The sequence below is a fragment of the Diorhabda sublineata genome, chromosome 4 (assembly GCF_026230105.1).
Source record: "Diorhabda sublineata isolate icDioSubl1.1 chromosome 4, icDioSubl1.1, whole genome shotgun sequence".
In the NCBI taxonomy this organism is placed as follows: Eukaryota; Metazoa; Arthropoda; class Insecta; order Coleoptera; family Chrysomelidae; genus Diorhabda; species Diorhabda sublineata.
Genome location: NC_079477.1, coordinates 10957515 through 10982053, shown reverse-complemented (window position 1 = coordinate 10982053; position 24539 = coordinate 10957515). Strand labels below are relative to the sequence as shown.

General features: G+C 31.4%; 1 protein-coding gene across 1 annotated transcript in view; it reads left to right on the top strand.

Moving 5' to 3' along the window:
• The window catches only part of LOC130442637 (zwei Ig domain protein zig-8), a 341112-nt gene that overhangs the window by 55219 nt on the left and 261354 nt on the right, over positions 1–24539 (top strand). The gene's annotated exons all lie outside the window — the stretch shown is intronic.

The following is a 24539-nucleotide window of genomic DNA, read 5'->3' as shown; positions in this document are numbered from 1 at the left end:
ACATACTCATCTTCTCCTTTTATAACATGTTCAACACAGTTTTTCCAAAATTCAAGGCGGTCTGCTGCTAGAATTTCCTTTACGAGTTCTACAACCTCTTTACTCAGTTCTAGAGACTAATTACATTTTAGTAATTCTGATTTTACGTTTGCCCATATTAACTCTATAGGATTCAATATGCAATAGTAAGTAGTCTGAGAAGAGTATGATCCTGTTCTTTGCACAACTTGTCAATATAATAAATTTTCTCTATGTTTAGACCTACAATAATAGTAAGCGATTCTTTGTTTGTTTGGTCTTTTTTACGATCGTTGTCAGGAATATGAATATTTTTTTCAAACATAAATTCTTTGTTACTACTATTATTTGGTATCTTAAGGAGTTGCCACAAGTGCTAGGATGCATTGTCCATAACGATTACTGACTGTGGTGGAATGTTAGGTGAAAGCTGTTCATTGAACAAATTTTCAAATAATTCTGCTGTCATATCTTCATGATAATCAACAGCACAGTTTTTAATTTTTTTAGAAGATATCAATAAAGCATTGGGCACGAAACAGTCTTTGCTTCCAGCGTTTACTATTATAATGGATTTCCCTTTTAAACATGGCTCAGCAATTTTTATTATTGTTAACCCAACCGAAATTTACTACATTGTGACGTCAAACCATGTTTCATCTAGATAAGTTATGTGTCTATTAGAACTATGGTAGTCTTTTATCTGACACAAATAATCTTGTCGCCATCGAACTATCCCTGACGATTCGGTTATTGCCATCCGTTTATTCAGTTTTTGTGTTTAAAACCACATGCTGACAAAACTTGACGCAATGTTTTCTAAACTGGTGTAATGGTTTTCTGGATAAACTGCTACCTTTTGCTGTATTACTTCTAAAGTCGCCACCCTGTTCTTATATACAACTGATTTCAGTTTTTTGGTTCTGTGAATGATGCACAGAAACCCCTTTGTTTACTCTAGTTAATTCAGCACTTCTTATTATGATTGCATTATTAGATTGCTGAATATTTTCCTTTTTTAAACATTCGAATATATTTAAAATAACTTGCTGTGTTTATAAATCTAAATCTCCATTATTAAATTCATATCTGTTTTTATTCTCACTACACTGTGCAATTTCTTTGTCCTAATTCGCCCACGAAATTTATGAATTGAATAAATCTCTCGAAGCCACTGGTCGCAGACTGTCTCTGGCAGGAGATGTACACAATTTCTTCGAAGAAATTGTGTACAAACACCGTCGGCCAATAAAAATGCAATTATGTTTAATATTCAATGTTTTCATTGGGAAACAATAGAGATGAATTTTATACGGGGGAAAACATTATTTTTCATTTCTCAATTTGGTATGAGTGCCATGCGTATTTATGAAATATTGATAGTTCCTTGCATAACTGTCTTCTGCAATAGATATTGTAAGAGCTTATGTTATTTAATGGAAATATGTGAGTGGAAATTAATACTTAAATCACTTCACTTACTCTTGAATATGAATTCTCGACTTTCTATATAATCAATAATCCAATACATCTTGAGGAAAATGATGACAATGTTAAAATTTTGCATGAATGTGTGAGTATAAATGAGCTTCAAAAGCTTTTGATTACTTAATAAAGTTTTTTGAAGTTATCAAAAGCAAATGTCGGTCGGCAAATAAGACATATTTTCACCAATGAAACATTTTCAACTCTGCTCAAAAAGCGAGTTGGTACAGTTTCAAAGCAGTAGTATATGAATTATTAGGAAAAAGCAAAGCTAAAAATTACGAAAGAACGTAGAAAATATACTGAAAAAATATACGGATATGTGCTACAGAATGTACACATATTATGATGAATGCTGATTTAGATGAATTTGAAACAACATGGGAGCGTAGAAAAGCAAGAAAAACATTTTCACCGGGTCATAACGAGTTTCAAATAAAGTTTTTATTCTAGTATAAGAACTTGTTTATTCAGAAAAAACTTATGAACATGGCCTAAAAAGTGGAAACGATGAAACATAAGTATTAAAAAGTGAACATTGCCATATATTTATTCGATTGATTTCTACTTCATAGATTTAAGAAAAAAAATTTTCAATCGATGGCCTGAATACGCAATCAAAATTTTTTATGTCATACATTTTTTCCCTATAATTATGACCTAGAATACTGACATTTTATACTTTAAAATCAAAGTAAGACTTTACGAAATTCGGAATATTAACCGAATAGTGTTTGAATCATCAACTTCATTTTTAGGTTAGAAACTCATATTTTATTAATGAAATCACCAACTGATTTATACGTTTGTGTACAGCGTACTGATTCACTTCTAATTTCGATAGCAGTATACTTTAGGATTACTAGAAAATCTCTCGTTACAAAGATACGTATCCAATTATTCTACCCACGTTTCTTTTTCTATACACAGCCGAAACTTTCTGAATACAGCCACAACAAAAAATCGAATAAAGTGATGTTACAGCTGTCTGATTTTATTTTCGTTTGCTCATGGCATATATCTTTTGTCTTTAGAAATAAATAGTGGAATCTATCAGAACCATGTTTCCCTCTACCTGGTTAATAAACTTATAATGTTGTCGACTGAACATAATATCTTTATTATTTATTATTAATTTCCGTAATATATTTCTGTGCTTTTTAATACTTATGTTTTCATCGTCTGTTCCTATATCTTATATTAAGCTACACAAATATTTCGTGGGATATTCCAAAGTTTCATATGTTTCTACTCTTATTTGGCTGTCTGTTACGAAGTTAAATATTTGTGAAGGGATTATGAATTTTAAATATGGTTTTGTTTACATATTCATATATATTCTATTTCGTCGTTTCCAAAATTATTGATAGTTGACAAAGTTTGAAGAGAGCTGAGAGTGTTTTGATTGATAATATTTGCAAAGTCGTCCCTATAATATTAAAATTGATGATATTGCTCAAGAAAATTTTCGAGTAGAATAAATATTTGGACTATTTTATATACCAACAAGGAATAATAAAATTCTGGAAATTGGGAAAAGGATTTTGCCTTTCAGCACTCCGATAAAATTTGAATAACTATTCTGGTGGATGGATTGGAAATCAATATTCACAAAATCAATGATGTTTTATGACAATAATATTTGTTTTTGTTTGTCTGTGATGAAAATTTCTAATTAAAATGTCTACTATATTTTCATCTCCCTCTTATCTGCGTACTTATTGAGTGCGTAGCCTGACCAGGCAGTCTCAGATGTTTTTCGGGCAACTTTTGCTAGGCGGCAAAAAGATTTGCCGCACAAAAAAAGGTCAAGAAAGTTTTGCTCAAGATCTTCATGGGGCCGTACGTTCGGAAAGATATTGCCACCACTGACTTTCTAATAATTCTACGGCATGCTAAAGAAAGAAGTTTAATATGAGAATGTATATTACAACCAGTTTCACTTTGGAGATGAAAAATGAATGATAATAAATAATATATAAATGACACAGTGATCCGGCTTTTTTATCACTGTCATTTCCCTCCTGTGAGATCCTAGTGAATATTCCATTTTTTTGAGTCAGCTTTTGGAAAGTTCATTTATTGACTCATATTTCTCCATGTATCTCATTTTAGTCCACTTTTAGTAAAATGAGGACATTGTGTGTCCTAATTGTGTCTATATTCACCATATAGTCGTATTAATTTAAGACACTGCTCTCTATCCATCACGCTATCACGCCACGAACAAAAAGGGCAAAACACAACTGTCTTAAGTGAGCGTGAAGAAACGTACTGAAACGCCTTTGAGCATAGTCAAAAACCTCTAGGTACGTAATAACTATCCGAATTTTTTCCTCCCGAGGCTGCCTCGCCATGCTGTTCCTGCAGTCCGTAGGCAGGCTCAAATGCAATTCATAATACAGGATAATGTTATATTGGTTGTGATGTTTTATTTTCATTCAATAGTTAGTCCATATAAATTCACTACTATTTTAGATTATAATGATTATTGCTTATCAAAATAGTACGAGAGCTGGTAATTATATTTGTTTCAATACTGCTACGCTTGCGCTTATCACACCAGCAAAAGATATATTATAACATATAAAGTAAGATTCAAATCATATATAATCTTCATAAAAACATGTTTTTCCTATTTTCGTGCAATAAACACAACTTTATTGATCTATATTTATTGCATTAATCTGTCATCACAGTATACAGGTTTATGATGAAGATAAACATATACTTTCAAATGAGCGAAATATTTAGTCATTTTTCTTTGGGATTGTAATACGTTCCAAAGAATCGCGGATTTTATTTTATTATCAATCATACTTATCATGTAGTGGATTACGAAATTACTAGAAAATGCATTTTTTTCTTAAATGCACTATGATTACAATTTATAACCATAAACGTAAATGCCGCAAACATACGCGATCTGAACTAGTATGATTTGGATAATGCAGCTCTGCAGTTCTAGAAATGTCAGTCAAAAATTAATTTTGACAATTTTTTGACACACAAACATGAGTGATATTATTGGAAAAAAAGATGATAGTGATGAAGAAGAATTTGAGACCCCACCAAAAGTTAGTGAAATAGCATATACAGCGTCATCAAACTTATTACCAATAAATTAAGAAAACTATGTGAATTTCATTATAATCGTTTTAACAGGAGGTACTTCAATCGAAAAATTGTAAACCCTCATCTCTTTGGTCTAAGTACTCAATAGTGAGAGCTTGCCTTTTTTTTGGATTTTAATTAAAAAAGTAAAAAGTATTTAATACGAGACACGCTTATCAATTTCTAGAAGAAGCTGATAATTCCCAGTATTTGATGAAAATAGTGAGTCGGTAATTATTGTTTAGCTTTTGTACAACATTTCAAAATTATCTACTTGTTGTAGGCCGCTGCAATATTTGACATCGCAAGGGCATGTCGTAGATATGTAGTACTGAAGATATAGAAGAAGTAGTTTCAATATTAATTGTAAAAGTTAAAGAAAAATTGGTCTTTACATACCGTAAATATACGACATTAAGTCCCAATAATTCACTAAGAAATATTAATATTGAACATTGTACGTTTACTTTTAATATTATTGGTACAAATAATGTTTAAGTTAAATCATTCGTAATTACTTGTCCCTTAATTTCTGAATTTCTTAATGCTAACCGATAGTGTTAATTATTAATTAAATACTTTACTCCTAAATTACGTTTTTTATTTTTCGACACCTGAATAAAAATTTTTTCATGAACGTAGAAAAAATATTGTATGCAATTCGTGCAAAAAGTGTTGTATTGTACTTGACATGTTGTCACTAAACACTCACTTTCTGCACACTTTTTGCATAAATAATTATTATGATGGATGAAATAGATAATAAATCAAATAAACATACAATCATTGTCTTGCACTCAAACGAAAAAACTGAAAGAACGGTTCCGATAAAGAAAAACTACAACTAAAACTCAGTTAACCTACATAGTCTTATTGAATTATCCGTGTTTCTTCATGGAGGTGTTTTATCCCTTGATAATACGAGTCTCCATGGAAAAAATATCGGACTCAAATTATTTCCGTAATATATTTCCCAGAGGGGTCTAATAATAAACGAGGAATGAACACTATACTGGGTGTAACCAAAAAGGGTGCAATGTTCTTTCATTTAGTCTTATTTAAATTAGAAAAAATCATATTTCCTATGTAGGCCTTGGGCGGGTGTTGGAGAATAATTAATAGTATAAGTCAAAATAGTGTGTTTTTAGAAATTCCCAATTCCCAAATGATTCAAATATAGCAAAAAGTATGCATATCAAACTTTTTTGTCTATTTTTGGATAGAGTATATGAAAAATCTGTACAAAAATATGAAATATAATCTCAAGATTTTTTAAAAAAACGCATATGATACCATTTCACACAATACTCAAAAGAAAAAATTGCACATATACCAATTTGCACTAGACTTTCTCTTGAAAAAAAAAATAGTCACATTTTCAATTTAACTTATAAATAAGAAGTAGTCCTAAGATTGAAGCAAAAAGAAAATAAGTCATTGAAAAAACTGTGTAACTACTCCACTACTTTCGTTGATATCTGGTAAGGTATTTGGTATATCTTCTTTGGTGTGAAAGTTCTTATAGGAGTCGTGAAATGTGCCAGAAATATAAAGCATGAGTTCCATAAGTTCTTTTCTTTCTGAACATTAATACGATTAGGCTCATTGTATGATAATTGAATTTTTATATTTTTCTTCAGTGACTAACCGTTCTTCAACCAAACTAGTTTTAAACAGAAAAATATTTGAATTTTCAGATACCTTCCATGACAGTTTTTGTACAGATTCATAAACTTTTTTTTTGTTTTAAGATAGTTTTATATAAAGATGGAAATCGAACAAACTCCCACTCCCACACAATTTGATCAAGTTAATTCAATCTCACGGATACTCTATTGGATAACAATAACGTTTCTTTTCCTACTCTATAATGGTGATTGAATTATTTTTTAGAACCATCATATATATGGTAGAGCAGAATTTTTATTTTAACATATATCAGAATATAAGATTTCCGGTGTTATGTATGGATATGCCTATACCAGCAAAAGGGAATTTGAGTTGGTCCACCACCAGCCATAGCTTTATGCCACATGAAACATTTTGAATTAAATGTACATGAATGACGTTTATAGAATGCTATAAACGTTTTAAAGTCTAGTTTACGTGTAGGGATTCTGGAAGGTGCATATGCTTTTTAATAAGTCTTCCAAAGCGGCGTTTGGCGTCATAAGCCTTGCTGCTTCTTTCTGAGGAACTTTGAGCTGAAATTGAATTTCTTACTTCCTTTTGACATCTTAGTTGTTTTCAAATGCACACAGAATTGTCGCATGTGCGGCAATAGTCCTTACTAGGGTTTCTTATTCCCATAGATTGCAAAATTTCTTGGTTTTCAAGTTCTTTACACTATATAAAAGATCTCTTCTCTTTTGCATTATGCAAAATACAACACGTATTAACCTGTGATACACTTTTTGTCAATATCAAACGTATAAACTAAAAATAGCCAGTTTCTTTTTATTCTACAGAAGTTACAAGATTAATTTAGTTCGCCCACTAACCACCTTAAAACCTTAAAATTTTCACTTTTATTTATAGAAATAAAAAAAATGATTAGGAAAGTTCAAATAATGATTATAAAATTTGGAGAAATATACTAAAGTGAGAGTAGATTCTGTAAATTCCTACTTTTTCAAATTATTTAGTTATAACTTTATACTACTAACTAACTACTAACTTTATAACTAACTACAATTATATATTTATTATGAAAATGACACTTTTTCTTGAAAAAAACAGATACTTCGATTATTTCGAATCTTTCAGCTGTTTAACCGTAACAATGATAATAAAAAAGTCATTTCATTTCTTTATATCTCTTCTAAATGTAAAAAACATCTATCCAGTAAAGGTTTAAGCAAATAAGATTCAGACTGCAAACAAATTAATCTACATAACAGAAATATAGACGGGAAAATGCAGGTAGAATAAATGACTCTATGCTTGGAAGTAATTTCAATCCACAATGGAATAAGGAGACCTCCATAGATTCGCTTCTTTGGTAATAACCAAAAAGCTAAGACACAATTATATTTCAAATGCTGTAAATAGTAAAGAAAAATCATTAAACTATAAGGAACTAGAATATATCAAATATGAATAATTTCATTATGAAAAATATTAACAATACAGAGTATAAAATATTCAACTATAAGAATATTCAATAACTGTTGTAACAATTATCTAGATATAACACATTACTCAGTAAGTCGTGTGTGACTAAGATCTATTCTATTGATCAATGTAATTTCTTTCAAGAGCAATACAATCATTCCAAGGCCTCTCTAACTTTTCGATGCCATGCTTGTGGAAGGACTTTCCTCTAGAAATATGCTTCAGTTTCAGCAATTGCTTTTTCATTTGAGCTGAGTTTCTTACCAGTGAGCATTTTTCTTAGATCTGCGGATAGTCAGTAATCACTGGCCTATACGGTAAATAAAGAGGAATTTCAAGTGTAATTCCTTCAAATTCGTCGACAGTCTATGAAAAATATTCCATAAGCATCTCATAATACTGTACACTTCGGGCGTGGTTCACCGGCTGCAGTCCACTCAGATGATGATCGTTTGGATTCCGGAGTGAAGTGATCTGATTAATTACGTTTTAACATGGCCAAACACTGCTTTGATTAATCAACACATTGTTGTTTTTGATCGACTGTGAGTAAATACTTTGAAAAAAGCTCTCTCATGATCAAATGTTCATGCATAATTGTAAACAAACTGCCTTCTGATATCTTGTCAGCCTCAGCGATCTCATGCAATTTCAATTCATGATTAGATGTAGGTACCCAATTTGTAACCACCTCAATTGAACGAGCTTAGATGGCTGTCACTTTTTTCTGGCTAATCAAAAAACCAAGCACACCACATAATGAGTAACATATTAGATGATATTTCTTCATAAGATTATTTAAATTAGTGATATTGCAAGTAATATGAGTAATTTTCAAATTATCTCATATTTGTTAGTCGAATGTAAAAGCGACATAATCTGTAAACTGAAATTGGTCTTTTCCTATCTCTAACCAACTGTCAGAAACTTGACAGAATTTGTTATAGAATAAGGGCATCAGTTTATAATCTCAAAGAAAATAAATAAAACTAGTTTATTGAAAAGAACTTATGTTCAATGTTAAAAAATATAAATAAGAAAGGTTACATATGTTAAATTTAGAATTTAGTTTTTAAAAATTTAGTTGAGTTAATTATTACATTTACTAGGATCATACTATGGATTAATTATATTATAAATTATGTATTGAATGCTTATTTAGAATAGGAACAAATTATGTAAATGTATATGTGAACTATTAAAAGAGACCGTGAACCAAACATAATTAAATTTTTGAAAAAAAAAACTAGAAAATTTATGAATTTGTTAATATCTATGGTTTCTAAGAACCATAAGATATTTAAAACTGGGAAAAAATACGAATAAATAAAAGTGAAAAGTAAGTTAAGGATGCACTCTTCTTTTTTGTCTCTTGAGTCGAGAAGTGTTATTAAGTGAGAAGATTGGTTCATGAGTTACTCAATTATATAGAGTGAAGATGTTTGCTGAAAAACTGGCGAAGCAATTGGAAATTATATTTGTGAATTTAATTATAAAAAAGGTCAGTTTATATTATTTATTACTGGCACCAATAAGAAAAGAACAAGTATATGCCGAGATTTTCATGAAAAGTTTAAATTAGATTAGAATAATTAACCCTGTTAAGTTTATTTATTAATTTTAAACATCTTGTAACTATTTAAACTCAAATACTAATAAATTAGTGATATTTGAAAAATATTAATTGAAAATCACACAATAATTTTTCCAATATATATAATATAAAATTATTTAGCAAATATAGTTAATTCATAAAACCCGGATCTCAAAGAGAAACAGAATCTCATGCAAATATATTATTAACTAGCCGTAGTAATAATTGATTAATTATATTAATTAATAAAATATATAAACAGAGGTGATATCTCAAATTGTGAATAATAAATCAGTACAAATGATATGATATCAAATTTCTCCTAACATCAATAGAAATAAAACCAATAAACTTTGCACTGGGAATTGAGGGATTTGGATTGGAAGAAATAAAATTGTTATCTTGTGAAATTGTGAAACTTATTAGTATATTAAAGCTGATGAAAATTATGACGCCGAATAATTTGACTAAGTAAAAGCTTTTATCATAATATATTACGTTATAATTGCGAAAAAAAAAACATATTTCATGGTAGGGAGTGAAAGATGACATAGTTATTCATCATCGTCTTCGAGAAGAAGTAAGGAATATATTAAATTCACTCAACAACTTACTATGCTACGATATAATTGAGACAAAAATCCATAAATCACACTTTCCAATTTCCATCTAGGGCGACAACAGCATTGGGTCTATTAAAAGAGGCTTTGAAATATTAATGGACCCTTCCAGAAATGGGTCATTATACTTTTGGTTTTTATCAGCATCTTGAGCCGAAAAACGTTATTCCATTTTTGGAGGCTTTTGATGATTGGCCGTAAATGATGTTTTTTATAATAGAGCGACACATTTAATTGAATAACAAAAATTTTATGCTGTGAATAACGATAATGGTTTATTGTTATTGTTTTGATTCGCTGTAATATGCAATCCCTGTAGAGAAAACTTCTAGAATGTAATTTATATTTCCAAGATATATTTACATCATACAAAATGATTCTCAAAGCTTATCCCAATAAAGACTATATTCATATATATATATATATATATATATATATATATATATATATATATATATAACTTTGCAGTTGAGCAATGAAATAAAAATGAAGCCACAATTTTGTTATGTAAATTGGTATTCAAGTTTGGATGTAACTTTTCGATAATCGGCAATAAAATAAGAAGTAATGGAGGTTTTCCTATGCCAAAATGCACTTTTAGACTTCAGAATGTACATTTTGGAACAAATTTCCATACAGAAATACAATATTTTACTCACATCCTGAACTTTTTTTCTCACTACCAAACTGAGCTTCCTTATATTTCAACATCCAATGATGCTCCTCAAAAATAAGATTTAACTGTGATTCGAAATTTATGTAAATTTACCAACCTTAACCTTTTTATATATGCTCTCAAACAAGTTCAGAAGGAGCAAATGATAATTTGAACATTTTTATCGAAATCCTCCAACTCAGTCTTTTATACTGATGCCTTCCAATATCGGGTGCGCTGTTACTATGAAACACGAAAGTTCCTACCGTTTGCTTCCATCATGCAGTATTTACACTAGCGACCTGCGTAGTATCTTACATAGACTTGAATATACCTCCTAGTCCCACAGGTACTCTCTTCAGTCCATACAGACAATTAATACCATTTCCACTGATCACCCAATAAAACTAAACTCTTATTACTCATGATATAACACTTTTTTCCAACTGACTTACATCCACGAATCTACAGATGACCCTTCAGAAATTCTGGTTGAGCAATAATCTCAAGACTTACCTCAAAAACCTAAGATTCTTGGCACTTGGCGCGATATATGAAGTAATGGTACGTCAGCACTACACAACAGCTATCTATCTACTTCCCGCTTCTCTCCAAATTTTTTGAGCAAGTATTAAGCGTTGACAATAAGAAGACACCATTCCAGCTACACTTAACTATTTGAGTTGACCTGTATGCCAAGTTTATGTGATTTTCATATTTTTTGCTCATGTGCTAATAAATAGCATAAATAAACTAAAATATTTAAACATATAATATCACTGGAAAGTAAGAGTAAGGTTTAGATCAAAAAATCTTGAAGCGAACAAGAAATTGTTAGAGATGCTTAAAACCAAGAAATTTTTTCGCAGCTATTACATATCATAGTGCTGTTAATTCTTGTCCGTTTCAGATGAAAATAGTGATCTCTTCTTCTCTCCACTACAATAATTATTGTACATACACTTCGACATTATATTTCGACAGAATAGTGAGAATGTATTTGTTTGCAGCGATTCAATTAACGCTAGCTTTATCAGAGCTTCATCAACAACGAGAAATTTCTTCTAAAAATATTTCCCCCAATATTTGTACTTTCTCTTACAATCAAAAAATTTAGCTACAAAACAGAGTATGTACTGTATCGATTCCTTCTATTGTGTATTTCCAAATTTGTCTCTGGTTTTGAATCAAATCAAATTTCGAGCTTTTAATTACCTCAAATAAATCAGGGAATCTCTGTTTTATGACTCTCTCAGTTATTTTCTCCAGCAAAATATTTTCAGGTAGTAGGCTAATCACCACCTATCATTGTGCTTATTACCTTTGAGATTGTTTTGGGCCTGAATTGGAAGAATTATCTTTTGTAACTTCGTAAAATTTTGATACCTTTCAAACTCTGTGTGATATAGTAAGCAAAAATGCATAATACATCGTCTCCCTTTTCACTCTTCTAGTGTTTTCCCTCCTAGATATTTAAGTTCGTTTATGTGAGGACATCATCAATAATTTGTATATTTATCAATTTGCAGATTCCCTTTGTCAAATTTCTTCTTATTTTTGTCAATATTCATATTTCTATCGTGACCTTGTTACGAATCACTTTAAAAAGCTTTCATGAATACGTTCTGCTCTAAAGTTAGGGTCAATACAGTAGGTCACACTTTCAGAGAGATATTTTCTCCATTTTGTGAATAATAGGCTTTCTTTAACTGTCTGTGAGAAAAATATGAAAATTTATCATTCAAATTATATGAATGAATGTTATTTATAATTATCCCGGCGTTACATACGTGGGGCTTAATAAATTCCCGTTGCGGGAACTCTTTGCAAATGAAACCAAATGTAAAGCTATGCGCGTGTCCGTCCCTGTAGCTTCCCAAGTATGTATCCGCCCTCTCTTCCGAGTCTCAACTCAGTACTCAGTTGACACTGAATAAAGGCATACGTTGTTGAAACGCTCTGGGGTGTATTAAACCCCACCTATGTATTCGTGTAACTGATGTCTTATTATTTTTTTATTTATTTTGAGTTCTACGCTGCAAAGTTAAGTATTTATCATAAAGTAAGTTTAAAAAAGTTATTTTAGTCACGTGGTAACTTCTTTTTATTAGAGTTATGTTAAATTATACTAGAAAGTTGATTAAATTTTTTTTTCAGAAATATCGATAATGTCTTACGAAGAGGAACAGAAAAGGCCTCTGGCGCTATGGGCTTAGATAGAAACTGATGATGACGTAGTGGTTTCAAGAAACGAAAATGACATTGATTTGGTTTCTGAAAGTGAACCCAATTCCGGCACCGATTCTGAGCAGGATATCTGGAAAATCAATGAACGGGACAAAGGAACATCAAAAGGTCAAGAAACTGAAAGTGGACGTTTTCGAACAAGAAAACATTATTACTCATTTGCCTGGTGTTAAAAAAATTGCAAAAGATGCTAAAAGTGCTTTAGAATGTTGGAACTTGTTTTTAAATAATGAGATGCGCTTCACTGAAAATTGAAGAAAAATGTTGTAGATATCGTCAATGAACTATCGTCAACGTATAATGCTTTAAGAAATTAATGTAGATGGCCACTTAAATTGTTTTCTCTTCACCGAATACAGCTGCTATTAATGCTCTTGTGATATACAGATAAAACAATCAACATTACAAACTTTTAAGAAGAATTTTTATCGAAATGTTGGGCCTACACTGATCCAAGGACAGATTAATGATAGGAAGAATAACTCGAGGATACCCCGAAATATTCGTCAGAAAATTGAAAGTTTCGACAAAAATAAGTTCCACCAGCCAAGGTTTCAAAGGTTAAAGGAAGGTGTTCAGTATGCTCAAGAAGTCGAGATCGCAAAACTAAATACTCCTGTGGTCGCTGCCATTCATTATTATGCATGGAGCATACAAGGCTGAGGTGTGGAAAATTGTGTTAATTCAGAAAAAGACTAATGAATTTTCTCTTTGCTCCCTAGTTGTTAGACTTTTGGTCTTCGAACATTTTTTAGATCAAAAATTTTAATTTTTGCTTAACTGATTCTTAGAAAAAATGTGTTTTTCAGCAGGACAAAATACACTTGGTTCTTTTAATAAGTTTTTTTTTTCAAATAAATTTTTGATAGAGTATTTTTTTGTGTTATTATGATTTCCAGATGATTGCTTAAGAATATAAAAGTATAAAATATTGGAAAATTCGAAGTCAAAGGATATGATTAAATTTGGAAAATAGGGTTTCACAGACCCCACGTATGCAGTGGTGTAAGAATTTTCCACCTATGTAACGCCAAGTTATATTAATATAATTTATTGATAAAACCGAAGTGACAAAAACACTGTCATCACGGAATCATATTATAAAATAATAAAATAGAAAAAAATAACATTACTTACAAGTATTTGCATCGACGCACTTTGCTCTCGAAGTACCTGCTCCATTTACGTCCTTATCTCACGTCAAACTAAATGGAACTAACTGGAAACGCTTATGTTTGAAGCAATGAATTCAACTCATGAAAATTTCTCGAAACAGAGAGCACTCATGATTTTCTCGTAAACCATTAACGTTTAACAATTGCTGGAAACAATTATAGCAGATACATTCTGGAGTATTTCAATTCAAAGCTGGAATCTAGAGGTAACACCGTTGCCTCAATCCTTGTAGATTTCTGCTAACAAATTATAACGACCAAATAAATACAAAACATGCAAAGGACTTCACGTAGTTGTTCAAGCAGAAAATGAACAAATATTTTATTAAAGAAGTTGAGTCGCAACAAATTATTCACTTCATAGTCAACTCAAAGACAAACCAAACCGGTATTGAGAATAAAGTTTCTCAAATTTAGTAATGAAGTGATGCAACAAATCCACGTTTATTCTTAATGTAACCCATTCGTTCAAATTACTTTAGATAGTACACTCCAAATTTAATGATGTTATTAATGCCCAAATTACTTAATTCAAGCAGAACATTATTCATTATATATTTTCGTTGTACATAAAAATCTTCGGTCTAATGATAACGAGTGAAGTTTTTAATCCTCGCGTTAATCTTAACTCGTAGAAATTCTCTTTTATCAACTATATCTTTGAATAACCTCAATTCAATGTTAAAATTTGATCAAAAAATTCTGAAAATTGAGATTGTTTCGAAATTGAAACTATTGTTTTGGTTCATTACTTTATATTTAGTCTTTGTAGTCGCTTAACATGATCCACTTTTTCCCTAAATCTTCTGAATCAGTGACTCGATTCAAAAGATGGATCAGTTAGCATGATATAATTCGTATATTATTAAATTTTTATAATAATTTTTAAACGACACATGAAAATTGACGTTTCGACTTATTTAAGTCTTCATCACAATATATTCCTATTATATTATTCATTTTTATAATTTAAATAAATCGATACATCAATTTTTATCTGTCTTTCAAGAAATATTGAAAAAAAAATTAATTTTAAAGAGAGGAGACCTGTAATCATAAACATTTAGAAGCATAAACACATCAAAAGACCTAAGAAACACAAGTACTGTGAAACATAATAATTTGGCGGCACCGCAGCTGAATTCACTCTGTACATGTGTAGGTATCTACAAAAATATGTGGTCTATGTCAGCCTTGCACACTTTGTTAATAGTAACTTCAATTTCGGCGATTGACTGAGCATAAGTCTACAGAAGAGTAATTATCTCACACATTCAATATGAGATTTGAATCTGCTTATAAGAAATTATTATCAGCTACTATTAGCCATAGCCTCAAAGTATCACTTCAAAATTCGTGCACAGCAAACTCAATATAACTTACGATATCACGCCATTTTCTTCCCAAGTGCCACTATTCTTTGCACCAGCTCTAACATTGATGATAGTAGTTCGAATACTGAGGAAGCAAAGCCTTGGTCGAGTTGCAACCTTTTGGAAACTGCGAAATAACGCTGATGAATGCCACGTTTCACAGATTTAGAAGTAAACAGATACTTACGTTTGAAACGAAAATCACAAAAAAATATTCGTTACATGAAAATTACGTTTTTTTAAAAGAGGCAAATATGGGCATCAATTTTCTTAGCAGATTCTATATACTATGATCTTTCATTTAAACAGAAAATGAAAACGTAACTATGCTTGATTAATTTTGTACTTTTACAAAAAAATTACTATTTATTGTTTTTGTTTGCACCGAACGAACAAACCTCTGATGCATACTGGTACGTACACTCAAGTGACCAAAAATAAGAAAAGCAGACGTCTCAGGTGTATTTTATTGCACATCGTTACAGCCCCAACATGCCTTTTGCAAAATAAGCAAGTTTTCTGTCGGTTTGAATCTAGCGATACGTAGTAACTAGTCCATATTCTTCTATAAACAATTGGTTAGCAAAACTATTCCTCAGAGTTAGTTGCCTGAAATACCTATATTAATACTTGGTGTTATGCCTTTATTTGCCAGGTTGACCTTGGTTATATCTGTGTTAATTTCTATTTTCCTGCCCAGAAGATAAATGTAGCAATCAATGCAATATGATAAATTATCATCTGGTTGAACAAAAATTTCATCATTGTCAAAATTGCTATTATGATGATAAATTTGTGAATTTGTGAATAGGATTCCACAGCATGCACCAATACACTAAATATGGTCATAATACCAATATTTTTCGTTGAATAACGATTTTTTCATATTATAATTAAAATCCCACACTCAATTTAGTCATGTTACAAACTCTAATTGTTTGTATTTGATTCACTGCTCCGAATACAGAATATTTTAACTCTATCTATGAAGCTTCGTCTTTGGGACAACCTAAAAATCGAACAGAATACCAAGACCTTTCTTAATTAAAGTGCCTGTATCTAATTTTCTGCTAATTAAACAAACAAACAAACTCGATGCACTAGATTTATGTGTTGTTTATTTCAGAGTTTCGGTAAATAGACACACTGCTATGTGGTATGCTCCACTGTTATTTTATTACGCCAGAACAATTAATTTACAGACGCCATTGGCTAGTAGCCTCCTTACAATTATTCCCGGAGAAGTTTAAACATAAAGTCTTGTTATATCGGTGTATGTAAATCAGTTTTGACGTAGCGTGGGCCTGTTTACTTCAAATTTACGATCGCTGGGATTAAGATCCCAGCATTATCTTTGCACGGAAATTAGGATATTTATTCGGGATACAGCTCATAATTACAGTATAAAAACAAGATGTTTTCCGAGAAGAAGAAGAAATCGACACGTATTTAGTATAGTACATAAGCATGGAAGGAAAAGCAAATTTGTATGTTTTCACGTGGAAAGTATTATATCTCGTTATGGCTTACCCTGAAGATGCTCAACTCGATACAGAAAAGAGAATTTCAATATATAGGTAATCTAGAGTTGACCAGAAACAGCTTAGAGCATACGTAGAAGAAAGGTTCATGATCTGAATCTGTTTCAACGATACTATAACGACAGATGTTCATTCGAGCTGTCCGACATAATCACACCTAGAACAGTTAGTAGAAGAATTTTAGATAATATTATATTGATATCATAACATAAAATTGAAGGGTTTCCTCAGAATTTCATGCTCTTGACATGATACAACGAAATCATTTATTAGAGCTGTCCAAACTTAAGTTTTAAGCAATTTTTTTGACAATTACTGTTAACCGGTTATCAACAGTAGGTGTCTTTAGATCGGGCAATTGGAACAGACCCGGAAAGCGGAAGATACGTGTATAGCACTGTGAAGATTTTCCTATCTTGTGCTCTTCTCAGTTTGCAGGCGAAAAGGGCCCATTTCTCTTTCTGAATTTCCATGGTTGAAGCTGGACGCAACCTCTAACACCATGGGTGTTTATATTTATATTTATATATATATATATATATATATATATATATATATATATATATATATATATATATATATATATAGCGACATACGAATGCTTCATCGCTTAGAATTACAGTGAAGCAAGCAAATTTCACATGATTCTTAGGGTTTATCCATTCCTTTGTACTATTTCCCACACGACGCATCGCAAGGAGGATCACCAGGTTTTCGTCAACGTCCTCTGCCACATTTTTCGGATTCGACCAGTCGATTAGCGCGCAATAGGTGCATCACTTTGTGCATCCATGGCGAATAATCTTGAGGAGGCACTGAGGAGTAAGTCCAAGATACCCCCATAAAATAGACAGTGTGTCTTGAAATCAAAAAAGGGTATACTATAACATCGTTTCACAGCATTAAGATTTCCTCTGTTTTCTAATTGCCTTTTAATATTGAAGAAAATAATACAAAATATTCCACCTAACCACACTTTACACTTATATATCTTCTAAAAAATAGAGAGAAAAATAATAGAAAAACCTAGAACTTACATTTGTGACTAGAGACAAGTGCGTGTACCTCTTTCGGCAGTAGTGATAGAACTAAATTATTCCTCACATTTCAAACGATGGCATAGCAGCATTTACGTAGCATCAAGTGACTGATGATTTTAACATGAATATGTCAGCTCATAAAGGTCTCTCTCTCCCTCCTTAAGTCTCTCTCTTGTGTTAGTGAATATACAAAAACCTCACTACAGCTTTAAGGCGTTTATGTTCGGTATCATACAAATTTGATATTTTTCTTGAAAAATGTTAACGACACAAGTTATAAATATCTATGTGACGTACTCTTATAATGTTAGAGGTTGCATACGACTTCAACTAAAGACCAGAAAGAAATTTGTATCTGTTTGACCAGCAAACATATAAAAGCACAATTCTCATATATTTTGACAGCACTTTACACCTACCTGTCACTTTCCGGGTCAGGAATATTCCGCAGTCATCTGTCTTAGTTTTTCAATATTAATGTCCCGAGTGCATGTCAATTTGTCGATAATTTAATTTTCACGAGTGCGCGAATGCGCACGAGAGGAAATTATGAGATAATTTGACATGCACGAGAGGGCATTTTGGCAGACTATTTTCCGAGAAAAATTTAATTTAAATAAACAATAATTGTTCCTTTTCTTAAAATATAAAATTAAAACCAAATGATGTTTATTAATCCTAGACGAAATTTTGGCACTAGTGCAAATTATCGATAATTTGCACTAGTGCAGTATTATCGCTGAAATTTGATCGTTGCTAGGTAAACATAAAATATTACAGCTTTTTGGTTGGCTTAAATTTTTCGAAGGAAATAGTCAATGTAATTTACCTTTTCTAAAGACACCTACTATTGATAACCGGTAAACGTGATTGTCAAAAGAAATCGCCTAAAAATAAGGTTATGACAGCTTTAGAAAATAAGAGAGAACGATGAGCTTTATTGTTATAAGAAAATTTTACAATTTTATGGAAAAAGCGACATCACTGTATATTAGATAATATAAAATAACAATTAGGCTCAATTATAATACAATATTAATAACTTACTTCATACTAGTATATAGTAAATTGGACCTAAAACCTAACCAATACCAGCTGATAAATTACTTTAAACATCACTATTAGCTAATACCAGTTGTTTTCTACATTCAAGGTGAGATACAAACCATTTCTTAGGAACACCTCAGATGCCATAATACTTTAGTTTGTAAATCAGAATTTCATGATCAACATAATAGGGGGTCTTATTGAAATTACAAAAAATCGATGCCGTATGAAACTTATTATCGAATGAGTTATAAATTTCATTAAGAATAAAAAACATAGAGACAAGATGTTATGTGTAAAAAGAGGAGGCAATAGACAATTAGTCTTTCGATTATCTTCGATAAGATTGGTAATAATGCAGTAGAAGTATGTTTAGAGTTATTTTTGTCGCCACCCTAATGAAGGTAACAATTAATGATAGCTGTCTAAACATCTAGGGAAAAGCCCGTTTTCAAAGGATTCGTTAACTAGAAAACATAAAACTTCAATCATTAGTGGAAAACTCAAAAATAACTGACAACTCATCGATGCCCCTGGAAGTCTTGTTTTTAATACTGAGTGTAGAGTGCTCTAACTCAAATCTATTTACAACCCTTAGGAAGAGTGAAGAAGAGACTGTCAGTGATTCTATTAGAAGGAACGAAAAAATAAGCATCACAACTTGGAGATATTTTAGAGCTGATATCCTTACTAACAATCACGAGGTGCATTGATAGTTTTATAGAGAAAGTCCAAAAATTTCGAATCAATATCTGCAGAAACATCAATACAATCATTTGCTAAACATGGGGTATGACATTTGACCAAATTTTTTTCACAGAAAATCCTCCTCAACTGAGTATTTTTCTTAAGGTATTACAAATTCAGCGAAAACTGCTTCATTATGAGAGAGATCTGAATGAATAACTAAGTAATAGAATGGGTAGTGAGAAACTATGTTATCTAGAATCAAGGAAGTTCTTTTAGTAATTTGAATTGGTAAATCTACGTGTATATTGAACTGGAACGACTCCAAAACATTTAACAGGGGCTTTCTAATGGCACAAAATCAGTAGTCAGGATAAAATTCTATCGTGTCATTTTTATAATTTTATGATATTCCAAAAGAGCGAGAAATTTTGGACAAACCCTGTAATTTTTGCGACTATACAATTCTTTTTCTACCTTGTAGTGGTTTTATAGCTAGAATTTCTGGGCTTAGTATTTCAAAATCTACTTGATAGACAGACGTGGCTCATAAATACCGAGTTCGCCCGCAGACGCCCAGAACGTCAATTTATCGAGACTCCTTTTGGATAAGTGCAAACCTTTGGAATCAGCAAACAAGGCAGGTCTTCTACGACGTCTACATAACTTCAATATCAACATCCACACTTCAGGCCTCTTTGTATTTTGTACTTGTTTTTCATATAAAAAAAATATTCTTGAAAATAAATGTCATAATGTGCATGTAACTAAAGTATGAAAAGAGTTCGTTGATCTGACTCGATTTTCAATGCAACACACTATCGTTACGTAGTAGTGACGCTCTTGGGAGCATTATATTTTCTGTATAGGTAGTTGAAAACTTGATGTATTGGTTAGGTATATTGAGTTCATCTTCTTCTTGTTCCCGTATTCTTGCCAGCTATCGTTTTTAGAACACCTTCTCGCGTTTTACAAAATATAAATTTCGATTATAAATCATATCATGGGTGAGCGAAATACTTTCCTAGAGTGCTTCTCGGCTTTTTCACTAATATGATTCACGACTTCTGTGCAATCTGCGTTGCCAATTTTTAAATTTTCTAGCAAAGTAATTTTCAATATAATTTAGGATGTTTTCATTGTACGGTGTTATGATTTCCAAGTACCTCTAATGAATATAGCATATTAGCAGATTCCTTAGAAAATATATCGCTTCACTGTAGATCACTATAGATGATTATATTTTCGTTAAACACAGGAAATATAAAGTTGATCGCACAGCTTCACAAAAAAAAATGATTTTTTTCTCTGGATATCACTGCTGGTTTTTATATCGTCAAATGGAGATTACAATTATAATAATAATACTTATTTACGCAACAAGTGAGTGAAGTAATACTTTTTTTCACGAATAAGACTCTTTAATGGTTGACGACAATTCCTATGAGTGGAAAACAGTCACTTTACTCATACAAATTTTCTTCTACGTCCGTAGACTTGAAAAAATTGGACAAAACTTTTATCAATATATATTTGTGAGCATTATTATTAATTTGAAGTGAAGAAGAAGTTACATTACTATTGGTACTTGCTTCGGCACCATTTAACGAGTTCAAAGAAATAACATCGTCTATTATCGTTGTATTAGTACTCATAAAAATAACAATAAGAATAAAAGTGCTACATTTTTTCAGAGAATCGAATTGACATGAGAAAGAAAGCGTTCACAGCTCACTAATTTGATGAAACAATTTTACACTTGCGTTAAAAAATGACACGTTACAGCACTTTTTTTAACGCAAAAGCGACAAAAAATGAACCGCTACGGTACTTTTTTTCACGCTTTTTGGCCGACTCAGTAATTACATTTTTTATGAATGCAAATGAATGAAAAAAATGTGAATATGGTAACGGACTTAGAAAAATATGTTATTAATTTATACATTTTTCCAGTCAGCATCTGTTATTTGAGCATTGACTTTGAGCATACAAGCATTACGTAAATTCCACTTTCGTACCCTCACTTTACAAAACCCGCATCTGTATATATTACCGAATATAACTTGATTTAGTTATACTGTTTCAACATGAGTCATCTCGTTGGCTTTCTTGATAATGTAGTGAACGGGGAGAGAGCTTCTACAAGAACTTGGAAGTGATTAGTCCATGATTAATGTTGGCATTTGCAGACAGAAAATATTTTATGTAAATATAATTTGTTTTTTGATATTTTCCTCATTTGTCGAAAAACATCGATTTAAATATATCTCTTATGTTTTTGGTTAAAATTTCCCAATTATCGTGATATAATATAAAAATAAAGGGAATATTTTGCTTCTCTAATCTTTTAATACATTAATGGCAAAAATGTATCTGGAAGAAATCATGAATGATGGGTAACAAACAATATTACTGTTTCTCAGTACATTTGCTTACTAGTCAGTTTTTTCCATCATAGAGGCACTTGTGATTATAAACAAAGATACTGTAACCTAACTTCCCGGCTGGAGACCTTTCCTCAGAAAGTGGTATTCAGCTTCAGTTGAAGTATATGAATAACTGGTACTTAGATGGGGTGAACAATTAATATTAAATTGGACGTGACTCGCTTTTCAACGAACGAAGTTAAAAGTGAATAAAAAAGGTGGAAACACATCATGAATTAAATTGATAAAAACTAAACCCTCTAGACACGATTCTTCAAATTAATATTTATTGCTGTGAACAATAAATAAATTTCAGCGACAAATAAGTTTATTAAAAAAAAATAATACGTGTGCGTGTCCAAAAGAGCACAACAAACGCAAACAGTTATAAATTAAAAACAACTACGATTTCAATATATTAAAGATAACGCTGGGACTTATCTATGGAAATCCGGGATGGTTACAGCCCTCAACTGAATTCCCAGTTGCTGGATTTGAGTGGAATTTGTTCGTTTGTGCTCCTATAATACGGAATAAATTATCAGTTAATGATAAACAAGACATGAAAAATTTGAAGTAAAATTCATTATGATTTGAATAATTGAATGTTCAAACTCAAATATCGTTAAGTATCTAAGGTAGGTGAATTGATACATAATATTACTCTTCTCTGACATATTATGACATTACTTTTTGACCTTTTTGAAAAAAATAATTTCAACAAAAATTTTATTTTATACTTTGTCGAATTTATTTAAGATTTCTAATAATGTCTTTGATAATGATTCTATTCAGAAGCGAAGTGTACAGATGAAATGAAACCCAAATAAAGATCAATCAATAAGTTTTGATCGAAAATATATTGATCGAGACAAAAAGTAGTCGGAACGTGAAATTGTTATCGGTCCAAGAAAAAATAATTTTATGACAGAAGAAATCTAAAAGCAAGACTATTCAAAAGCATAAACATATATCTAGGGTCTAGGAAATAAGAAATTGAAGAATATGTGCCACAATGTGTGAACAAAGGAATATTAAAAATATATGAAGAAAAACTTAACAATCCGAATTTAATGCTAAAAAACAAACCATGTTTTCCATAATCATGCAAGTCTGATCAAATTTAAGTAGAATTTTAATGAAACAAAATCAATACAAAGCCAAGCCAAATCTGGTGAAAACAAAGTGTACTTTGTGAATCGTAACCAGGGTATAAAAAAGTGCATTGTACTTACGGAAAAGCCTTTATTTTTCTTCATATACAGTCGCTTTCTTGCCTTATCAATTCATGATATCCCCCAGTAATCGTTTTCTAATATGGCCTGAAAAATTCGCTTTCGATCCAAAGTAAGCAAACGGGCAACTTAACTTTCTGATAGCTTACGCTTGTATAATTCTTCAGTCAAAATATGTCAATTTTTTTTATATGTATACAGCTGCTTTTATCTGTCTAGCCTTGAACCGATGATCCTCCAATACCATTTGGTGAAATTTTCATTGTTATTGGAATTTTTGACCTTTTCTTACGCTCGTCATCAGTCAAGAAGATTCTACTACTTTTGAATTCAGCTAGCCAATATTCCACATTCGTAAATGATAGTACAGAGTCTCTTTGTGCATAACTCCTCCCTCTTCTGCGCAGGTCTATTGCTTCTCAAACGCTATTATTAATGACACCGTGAAACTCAATATTGCCACTTGTAGCAAAATATTTGCTACAACTTACTCATATTACTATCAACCAGAAACTAAGCGTTTAAAATTTGAAATTTGAGTTGAAGTCTCTCAACGCATGAGCAAATATACAAGGTGTCTTGAAAGAAAGAAAGTTGCTTGAACGCAGCTATTCGGAGGGGTGGGAGGTATGTCAATTGGGAGCAAACCGTACGTTGTACGTTCGTAAGCTTTACAAAAACCGTAACTTGGTGACTGTTACGAGAAGAAAATACTGAATTAGTTTTGATATTCGTCACTTAAACAAAAATCTGGGTGTCCAAGATCTTCTAAAACGTTCGAAGATGGGTTACTCGGTATGTTCTTGTCTATTCAGAAACGTGATGTTACTTTGAACGTACATATTTCAACATCATTACGCATTTTACACAGATATTAGAGGCTGCATCATGACAAAACTCAGTTAGTACGAGAACTGGGGCCTCAGGATGCTGATCAGAAGCTTGACTTAGTGAACCAGATGATTGAGCACTTTTCAACGTTTACCAGCATCTTGCTTTCAAATGAAGATCATTTTCATCTTGGATGGACATGGCAACAAGCAAAATTGCTGCTATTAGAGTGCAACCAATCCAAAACACAAACATTAGGAATCCTCACATTTGACTAAAGTAACAGTATGGGTGCGATGTCAGTGCAAGGAATTATTATAGGCCCCTACTTTTTTTA